The sequence below is a fragment of the Betta splendens genome, chromosome 9 (assembly GCF_900634795.4).
Source record: "Betta splendens chromosome 9, fBetSpl5.4, whole genome shotgun sequence".
NCBI classification, from domain to species: Eukaryota; Metazoa; Chordata; class Actinopteri; order Anabantiformes; family Osphronemidae; genus Betta; species Betta splendens.
The window spans coordinates 6,226,166-6,236,345 of record NC_040889.2 but is presented as its reverse complement, the minus strand read 5'-3'; positions in this window follow the sequence as shown (position 1 = coordinate 6,236,345).

Here is a 10,180-nt window from a genome sequence, read left to right as displayed (position 1 = left end):
GCATGTATGAGCGACAATGGGGATCATGGTTTACGAGAAAACCGTCAAAACAGTCTGAAAGACTAAGCTGAAAAATACAGTAAATATAGCAGAGTCTGAAACTTTAAACAGCTTTCTTGTTTCCTGGTGCAGTAGCTGCCAGAAAGGGTCAAACCTTGTTACGTTTTTACAGGAGAACTGTAAACAGATGAAACACATTTCATACACCACAAATTCCTGTCTAAGTATAAGGTAAATATAGACGATGGGCAGTGCCATCGCCTGCGCATCTGAAGGGTAAAATATTAAGTTCTGCAGTATTAACAAAGAGGGATGGTTACTTGTGAAGAATAGGGCTGGATGAAAGGTTGAGTGCATGAACCAGGAAGTGGTGAGTTAGTTTTCAATCTGATGAATAGCGCCACACACCCAGCTATTAGCATTTGTTTCCATGCAACAATTCAAAGACAAAATGCTCAAACCAGAAGACCCTGTAATTGGCTTATGAACACAGCAATTTTTGTGTATTTAACTTAAGGCCACTGGACCAGTTTGAAATAAGAGTTGCTTAAGTTCTGTTGCCTTCCATCGTAACTGCTCTTCAAGCAATTTCTGATGATATAAAACTTCTGAGAGCAAGCAAAAAGACAGATATGCAAAAGACCAGGATGAAATACGCTCATTCAATTTTAGACCAGTCCTTAGCAGAAGGCCTAACATTCACTGCATGGTGTATGATTGAGTTCATTAACTACTGGCTGCTGATGATTTGGTTTTCATTTATTGTGATAAAGCAGCGCTTCTACCAGTGAAGACGTAGCAACAGCTATGTTAGTGATAAACGTTGGTGAACTGGAAGCCTTCAGTCAGTTTTATCATTGTCGATAAAAACTAACATGAGCTGATGATGAGTTCTGCTGCTCACGAATAACATTTCATTAACCAACATTATCACAGCAGCAGCAAATGCAGGTTTTACATGATTTAAACACAAGTGAGTCTTGAGTTTGTTCTACCTGATGTGGAACTCTAATAAAATTAGATGTGTCTGTTTGGCAACAAACATTGTTCACAGTCATATTATCTCAATCAAGGTATCAAGGTATGATTGTATGACATACCTGGACATATTTACAAATGTGTCTACGCAAAACATCTTTGAGTATAGCATCATGTGTTTATTAATAAAACTATAACGAGGCTGAGTTAAAGATCTTTGATTCCTGGAAATCTAACTTACCAAGGTTTGTAAAGCAGCTGCCAGGTGTAAAAGTCAGCGTTTAGTTTTTGTTCATGTATAAGACGTCATCAATGTGTTTCTGTTAACAAACATAGATTAAATGTGAAGCTGTGATAGTTTTCATCCTGATTATTTGATTTTAAATTGAAACTACACTGGTGTCACTGTTATTTATTCAAAATAACATTTAATATTACTGTATGTTTCATTACAGATTACAGATTGTCAGTCACATGTCTCAGTACTTTTTCTCACATAAAAACATTGGCGAGTTTTGACAACACATGGTGTATTCTAAGTTCTGCATCAGATGCAGATGTCAATATCTGGATATATGATGAAAAGACATGACCTGTTAATTGTGATTGAGCTTAATTAATTGATTAGATAATTAATTCAGTAAATCGGATCAAAGACTTGGCTTCACTGTTTCGGTCTGCCTGCCACCCACAGTGCAGTTCTGACATTCTGCCTGGGCAACAGATCACCTGTACACACCTGACTCAAAAAAAAATCACTGTAAAGCACCGGGAAACTCCAGCCGGAGGTCGAATGCCGACCCTATGTCAGGGGGATTTCAACTCCCACCTCCTGGAGAGGCCATGGAGGAGGATTATCGGCCGGCCTCAAAGAGATTCTGTTTTAAGGATCTCCTCAATCCCACTGACAGACAACACGAGGCAGAGACTAACAGGTGGACTACACTAAACAAAATTATCCTTTGGTTCACACTATATTAAATTACTCCATTTTGTTACAGCTGTGGTGGAAATTTTCCATAAAGAGGTAGATGAGAGAGTTGTCTTTTGTAAGATTTATGTTATAAAATAAAGGAAAATAAAAATAATGGGGAAAGCAAATCAAAACCATGGATGTTGATCGTGCACATCAACAAACCAAAAACCAGCTGAGAGATCAGTGCACACACCACGAAGGTGTGATGTGAAGAGCCCACGATCTTCAGCTTGTCTCTGCCTTTTAACCCCTTTCTCTGGCCCCAGTGGAATCTCTCTCTGCACCAATAGAATTGTTTGTGCCACCTTATCTCGCCGTGAAGAAAAGAAAGAAAGAATGTTTGCATTCTCACTTCTGCATCATCATGTCTTGTTATCAAAAGGAAGGAACACCAAGCTTCGAAAACAAGATGCATTCGTTTCACGGCCTAAAAAAAGCACAAAGGCACAATTTTTAACAATCCCGAGCAGATTTTTTCCAACTCTGAACCTGAAGAGAAATTGAAAGGAGATATGTTCTACAAAGGAGAAGAAAGAGAGGAAGGAGAAAATAAAAATGAAGATAAATATGAAGACAGTGAGAGATGGGATTTAAGAAGAAGATGATGATGATGATGATGATGATGATGATGATGATGATGATGATGATGATGATGATGATGATGATGATGATGATGATGATAACGGAAAAGTTCCAAACACTTTTATCTCTAAAGACAGGTAAATTAAATGGTCCTTGACGGCATTTCACAACAATGGGGGAACAAAAAACACTCCCACCACCGCCACTGCCACCCCTTCTCCTGCTGAGTCTGCGGCTCAGGATGTCAACTTGGAGTCGACCTTCCTCATGTTCGTGACCCCAAATCTGCTGATATTTGAGCCAGACATGACCCGTGAGCTATGAGAGAAGTGTGGGACGTGTGTGTGGAACGGCTGCCTAGCCTCTATGACCCGGGTCCTAATGTGACTGTGAACGAGCAATTGGTTCCGTTCAGAGGTAAAGATAAAATGCACTTGCACACTGACACATTTATAAAAAATGCCATTTTTTTCTTGGCGATTCATAGGTCGTTGCCCTTTCAGACAGTACATGCTGAGGAGAAGCAGGAGGAGGAACCTGGACAAGGTGATAGGAACCTTCAGCTGCAGGAAAAAGAGATGGTCCGTGACCATGTTTCACAACATTCCCAATGTGTCTTGCTACAACACTTTTGTCCTGTGGCGTGAGGCCCAGCCAGACTGGATGCCGGAAACTGCAGCAAGAGGAGGGTGTTCCTACAGTAGAGCAGCGAAAGGCGCTCGTGACCCATCTTATCCGGAGAAGGCGTCTTAGCTTCCCTCCCTCTCGCTCATGCGGACGCTTCAGAAGGTGGTTTGGAACCGTGAGGGATCACCGTCCTCCTCCTCCGAAGGGAGACGGGTGCAGCAGCAGCAGCAGCAGCAGCAGCAGCAGCAGCAGCAGCAGCAGCAGCAGCAGATCTTCACAGCCGACCTCGTCTGGGGTGACAATGATGACAGGGACAAAGAGGACAACGCTATAGCTTCTGCTGCTAGCGGCTGGGCCAAAAAAGGCAAGAAGGAAAGGTATCAAATTTGTCTGCGCAAGAAGGACTGCAAAACAAACAATGTGTGCCATCAGTGCGAGAGATACCTGCAGTAGACATTAGCTCGCCTGCTGCCCAGACTGTGGGCCTTGCTCCAGTTAATTATTAATTAATTAATTAATTATTGAGCTTGGACCCCAGACACGGTTCAACCAGGCCTACAGCAGAACACGAGCCAAGGTGGAAATGACCACAGGCATTCACAACATTGCCACGATACAAGGAGCGAGCCACCCTCCTTGTCCTGATGAAGAGGACCTACAGTAGTAAACCAAGTATACCACAGAGATGGAAGACTCTTACGACACATGATTTGTCAGAATCAAAGTTTTTTGCAACAAAAGTGCTCTTCATTTCTTCATGTCCTAAAAAATAAAATAGAATATTATTTACTTTGCTTCACACACCCACACTTCAAACTGTAACATTAATGTTCAGATAAAGTCCAAACCTTAAGGCGACTCTCCAGTATTTGTTGTCGAAGATGGACCTTATACAGCTCTTTTGCTGGCAACTATGAAGGCATTAAAAAGGGAAAGTTTTCATGTTATAAAATTAAACATTAAATATTATGCAATGCAAATATAACTGCAGGCAGATTTTTACACTGCTTAGACTTGGTGATGAGGTAGATGGACCCTCATCTGCATTTAAATCCCCAGGAATGTTCTGTGAAAGAACGACAATTTGTTACTCCCTAATGTTAAAAGGGGTCATGCACTTTATATAGTGTGTATCAGGCCTCTATGGCTCTAGCAGCACTGTCCAATTCTGTAACAGCAGAAGTGGTCTCTTCATCTTTATCCTACAGTGGAAATATGCAAGTATACTTTACTTGACAATAAAACAAAAACCTGAAAAGGCTTTGTGTTGATAAGAGTAATATGATCAGTATATGTAATAAACTGGGCCGCATAGTGGTGCGGTGGGTAGCACTGTCGCCTCACAGCAAGAAGGTTCTGGGTTCGATTCCCGGAGGCGGCCCTGGTGCCTTTCTGTGTGGAGTTTGCACGTTCTCCTTGTTTGCGTGGGTTCTCTCCGGGTTCTCCGGCTTCCTCCCACAGTCCAAAGACGTGCATTAGGTTGATTGGACTCTCTCCATTGCCCGTAGGTGTGAGTGTGTGAGTGAATGGTTGTCTGTCTATGTGTTGCCCTGCGATGGACTGGCGACCCGTCCAGGGTGTACCCTGCCTCTCGCCCATAGCCAGCTGGGATAGGCTCCAGCACCCCCGTGACCCCGCATTAGGGAATACGCGGCTTGGAAAATGGATGGATGGATGTAAACTGTATACCACTAGTTGGCAGAACAAGCTAAGCTAGCGCTAAACAGTACAAGAAGATAATAAGTCCACACAATGTAGTGGTATTATGTGGAGCTATGCTGAAGCCAGTTCATTAGAAACTTGTTCGTTGCTACCCACGTCTTATTTTTATGTTTTATGGAAATCATAAAACGTGTTTGAAATAGAACACGTGCGTGAGTCAAGCCGCGGAGCCTCGTAAAGACGCACCAGCAGCAAAACTGAAGGGAAAGTACGGGACCGAACAGCGACGTTTTGGAGTGAGGGGGCCACTCCTGAAGACCTTCTATGGCTCTGTGGTGGCATCTCTGGGCTGCACTCCGGACAAGGGTGCTGGCTAAATTCACATCCATCCTGGACCAGGACTCTCACCCACTGGAGGACTCGCTGTCTGCTCTGGAGAGCAGCTTCAGTAGCAGACTGATCCACCCTCGCTGTGTGAAGGAGAGATTCAGCAGATCTTTCCTACCTGCTGCGATCCGACTATACAGTCAACACCGTTAACTACCTCCCACACCACAACTGATAACTCACCCACTGCATCAGAGGTTATGTAAAAAATGTACACTGTGCAATACTTATAGATTATATTTAAAGGGGACCGATCATGCAAAATCTTAAGTTCCTACTGTATGACTCTATGGGGCATGTTTACACACACTGAGTATGGTAGTATGGTACAAGTGCATTTTCCTCCTTTTTCACATTTTGCGCTTTTCATCCAAAGGGGTCAAAGCAAGTCCGGTTCCGACCCCCCCCCCCATATACTGTAAAGTCATATGGCTACTCCCAGCAAACCTGGACTACCACCCCCACGATGATACCAAACCAAAACTGGACTTCCACCATTATCTCCCTCTCACTCACGGTGAGCAGACAAACATGACGACGCCCAAGTCCTCTCATAGAAACTGTTTTGTTCTTGGTGTTTAAACACACACCAAAACTTGAAGATAACAGTTTCTTCCAGCTTTGGAGTACTGGTGCATTTTCTGTATGACAATAAAGTTGGCTTTGACTATTCTATGAACTCTGTTTTTATGAGGGTAAAACACTTTTATTCATGAAAACATAGTATTGAAACTACATGTTTTTTTTCTAATATGGTTAGCTATAAAGGTGAACGAACCATATGAAAAAAGTATGTGTAAGCTTGAATTCTAATTCAATTGCTTAACACTAGGATGCCCAACATTTTTCTTGATGAGTATTGCACAAACAAAAAAGACATTTCTGCTCAAATGGTAGATCATGACTTATCCCACAGGTGATCTACTATAAATACAACATACAGTAAGTGTTTTAGTGTTTTATCCATCAGGAAACTCCTGCTTTGATTTACACACCACACGCATGAAGAGATGACAACTCAGATTCTTCACCCCAGGAATCCCCAGCACCAGCTCACTAGCCTCTGTAGACTAGATAGCTGTAACAACTTCAGATACAGACACATATTACTGGCAGGTTTATCAAGATGAACATAAACATGCTCCTGCAATCAACCCAATTGACTCATAATATTGTACATACTGTATATATAATAATCATACCTAAAAGTAGTAAAGATGCGTTAGGTCAATATATAATTTGAACCAATGCTTTGCCTGTTCCCAGGTATGTCATGCAGTGATTACTCTAAATATTAAAGCAATGTTTTAAATAATTTTATGTCAGAGCAGAAGCACATGCAAGACAAAAACAGTAAAATGCATTTATTTTATTTCAGCTGTGCTCTCAAACGTTTATTTATTTGTATAATGTAAGCTAAAGCAGTGTTTTCTATTAACCAGGTGAGTCGTATTGTACATATTCAAGCTGCATAGGCCATTTACTGTAGCATAAGTGTTAGCATTAGTAAACGCTAGGCACCAGTTAAAGTGTAATGACTTCAGCAGCCTCCTCTCCAGCTTCAGGGTCAGATGATTTTGGATTTTGGATTAAATAAATGTACTTGGACTTCACTACCGAAGGAACTGAAAGCATTCTCTTCCGCATACATGTACAGTAGAGGTGTGACAAGCAGCTTCGCCTGCGGCAAGCCTCTAAAACAGCTCGTTTCCTGAGGGTGAATGAAAACCACACACTGATAGGGCAGTGTGGGCGATCAACAGACCTTTATGGAATAAAAACTTACAGACACCTTATCCATAGATTGAAGTCCAATATTATTTAGTGTGAAAAGCAGTATGATCAACCCCCTTTAAGCAACATAGAATAACCCTTACTATGACTCCATACTCACTCTGCCCACCTGTATAGTTTTTGTTTTTGTGCCAACTCAACTTAATTTAATTCTATTTCTGTACTTTTCATTTATTGTGCTGTTGTGAGATGAAATTTCCCCACCGTAGAACTATTAGAGGTTTTCTTATTATTATTATCCTGTCACTATTGCTCAGTTGTTGTTTTTTTAAAACGTATCTTATCATATCTTATTAGGCTAATAAATAGAACAGAACATGTAGGATTGTATGTAATTAGAAGTATCACTGTTGGAACTTTTACCATATTGAAAAGGTTGTACATAGATATGGTTCCGCAAATATTTCTCAGGAATATTAACTGGGCCCAAAAGTACATTAAGCTTTATAGCTTTTTCTGAGACATTTGACTGAACCTAAATTTGCTCCAGCGAGATGGTTTACATACGTTTCTTCTGGAGAAACAAACATTCTTCTATTTCTGGTGGTTAGATAGGCCAATGATGGGACAGTAACACTGAACTTGAGACCTGCTCCGAACCAGACTCTGGAGGAATCTGGAAAAAGATTGATCAACTACTAAAACTCTGAACTCTGTTCACACTGATTGATGATCATTCAATGCCTGATGAGCAGAAAATTTATTTTAAGATTTTTTTAAACTCAAAGCTGAGCCCAAACTGGTTTGGGCCCCCGGAGGACAAATCTTGGTACTGAATTAAAAACAGCACCAGCTTTATGTTGCAACGTTTGATCGACTGTGACTGACAGGTTATGCTGCCAATCCCGTGTTGGTAGTATTAGGCCAATAGCATAGCTTCTAAGGAGTCAAATGACCCTTACCAAGATGGAAAGATAATGAGCAATTTATCTGCCACCTGCCACTAGGGGGAGATGAATGACATATTTAAACGACTGGAAGAGGCAGAACTGTCATATATTTAGTAGATATTTGTAAATAACCATTATTTGGGTATGTTTTGAACACTTTTATTGCTATCTGAGGTGCTAAAGCAGTGGAAAAACATTAGAAATTAGAAAACACAGACCTCATTTGACTTCTTGCATTAATAATAATTTTGTCTTCTGCTTAATTTTATCTAAACCATGTTTTACTTAGTTGATGTTCACTAACTGTGCTATGATTATATGGAGGTTAGAAGTTGCTGAGGCCTCTATGTACAAAGATATTCATCCTAAAAGTGCATTTCTCATCAGACAAAACAGAAAAAATTTAATTTTGTATTTCATAAACATCACATCAATCATCAACTAATATTTACACCTTATATCAGATTTCACAAGTGTCCCTTATATTATGACATTAATTGCATTCAAACAGACATTATGGTTGCAGAGATAAACTCATTTGAATGCACCGATACCCATTTTCCAGAAAATAGGCTTGGGGCCCAAAAGGCTAATACGAAAAAAAATCAACATAAAATCACTGCCAATATTCTCTGGGAGTCGCAATGACATCAGAGAAGCTGTTACACATTCTGGAAGATCTGAAAGACGGGGAGTTCAATAAGTTCATAGAACTAAATACAGACACAGACAAACAGAACCTGTAGTGGGTTAAAGGAATTAGACTCCTGACTCAGTCCAGTTACTGGACCTTAATAGTAAAATAAATAGTAAAACCTTGGTATAAGCTTAACCTGTATTGTGTAAATATATTACTTAAATGTATTATTATTTATATTACTTGTTATATTTATTTATACATTTGCTATTTACTCAGATGCCGTGGCATAAATGGGATCTGGGAGTCGCCAGAGAATCAGTCTGCAGGAAAAGTAAAATCAAGTTGTCCGTGTGGTGGAAATTTTCCATAAAGAAAGATTTATTGAAATAATAAAGAAAATAAAAATAATGGGGAAAGCAAATAAAAAGCATGGATGTTGATCGTGCACATCAACAAACCAAAAACCAGCTGGGGAGATCAGTGCACACACCACGAAGGTGTGATGCAAAGAGCCCACGATCCTCAAGTTGTTTCTGCCTTTTAGCTTCTCTGTCCGACTAGGGTGGAATGTCTTTCTAACCCAATCAAATTACATGCACCATCTCCTTCCTGTCGCAGTGTGTGTGAAGATATTTACATTCTCACACCTGCATCACTGACGTCCAACTATCTGTGAGAAAGGAGCACCAAGTCTCAACAGACAGAGACACAACTCCCCGACCTTGGGTTTGGGAGCTAGAGTTGAGAGTCTATCAGGCAGAGACAACCATTGAACAATGTAGGTCAAATGTCAAATGCATACAGTAAGACAAAACATAAGATATTAATTGCAGAACATAAGTCATAAATCATATAATAACTGCATAGAAATAAGGAAGACACAATTTTTCCCACAACAGTCCGCAAATCACGGCTTCTGCACTGTGTGGCTGAGGAAGGGAGACCAGTACAAAGCTATGGCTGGTCCCACTTGTTGAAATGAGCAAGAAAGAAACATGTGTTGAGTCTGTTTAATATTTTCCCAACTGTCCAAAACATACTTTATCAGTGTAAATAAACTTGGTTGTGACCATGACTCTGTTCCCCTATGCAGATTAAATACAGTAAACACATGCGCATACAGTGAGAAGTGAGCGGAGGACACTTGCAAACCACACAGGAAGGCAGGCAGATGGAGGGGAAAAAGTAAAAAAAAACAGCACCTTCAGTGAATGATTGTGATATTGGAATATACGTAGACTCAGGATTGTAAAATTGGAATAGGATACATGTATATTTCCTAATCCAGTGCTGTTGTAATCTATCTTGGCCAGCAAGGGGCAGTGTACATACAAACAGAAGAAGCAACACAGCAGAAAAACAGCTTTATTAGTGGACTACATGACATGTGCATCAGTATAAACACACGCTCTTCTTTTGTCATACTCGTGTATTTAGTGTCAATCAGGTTTGATTTACTGTTTCATTACTAAACTTTAATCAGCATCCAGTGTAGCTGCAGCAGCAATTTCAACCTTCTCCAGCTAAAGAAACAAACTGAGCAAATACCCAGTGAGCCTGGAACATTTACTCATTTAAACATATTAGTATTCTTGACACCTGTTCCCAGTGCATGTTGGACTTTGGCAGGCCTGACCTTTGTCA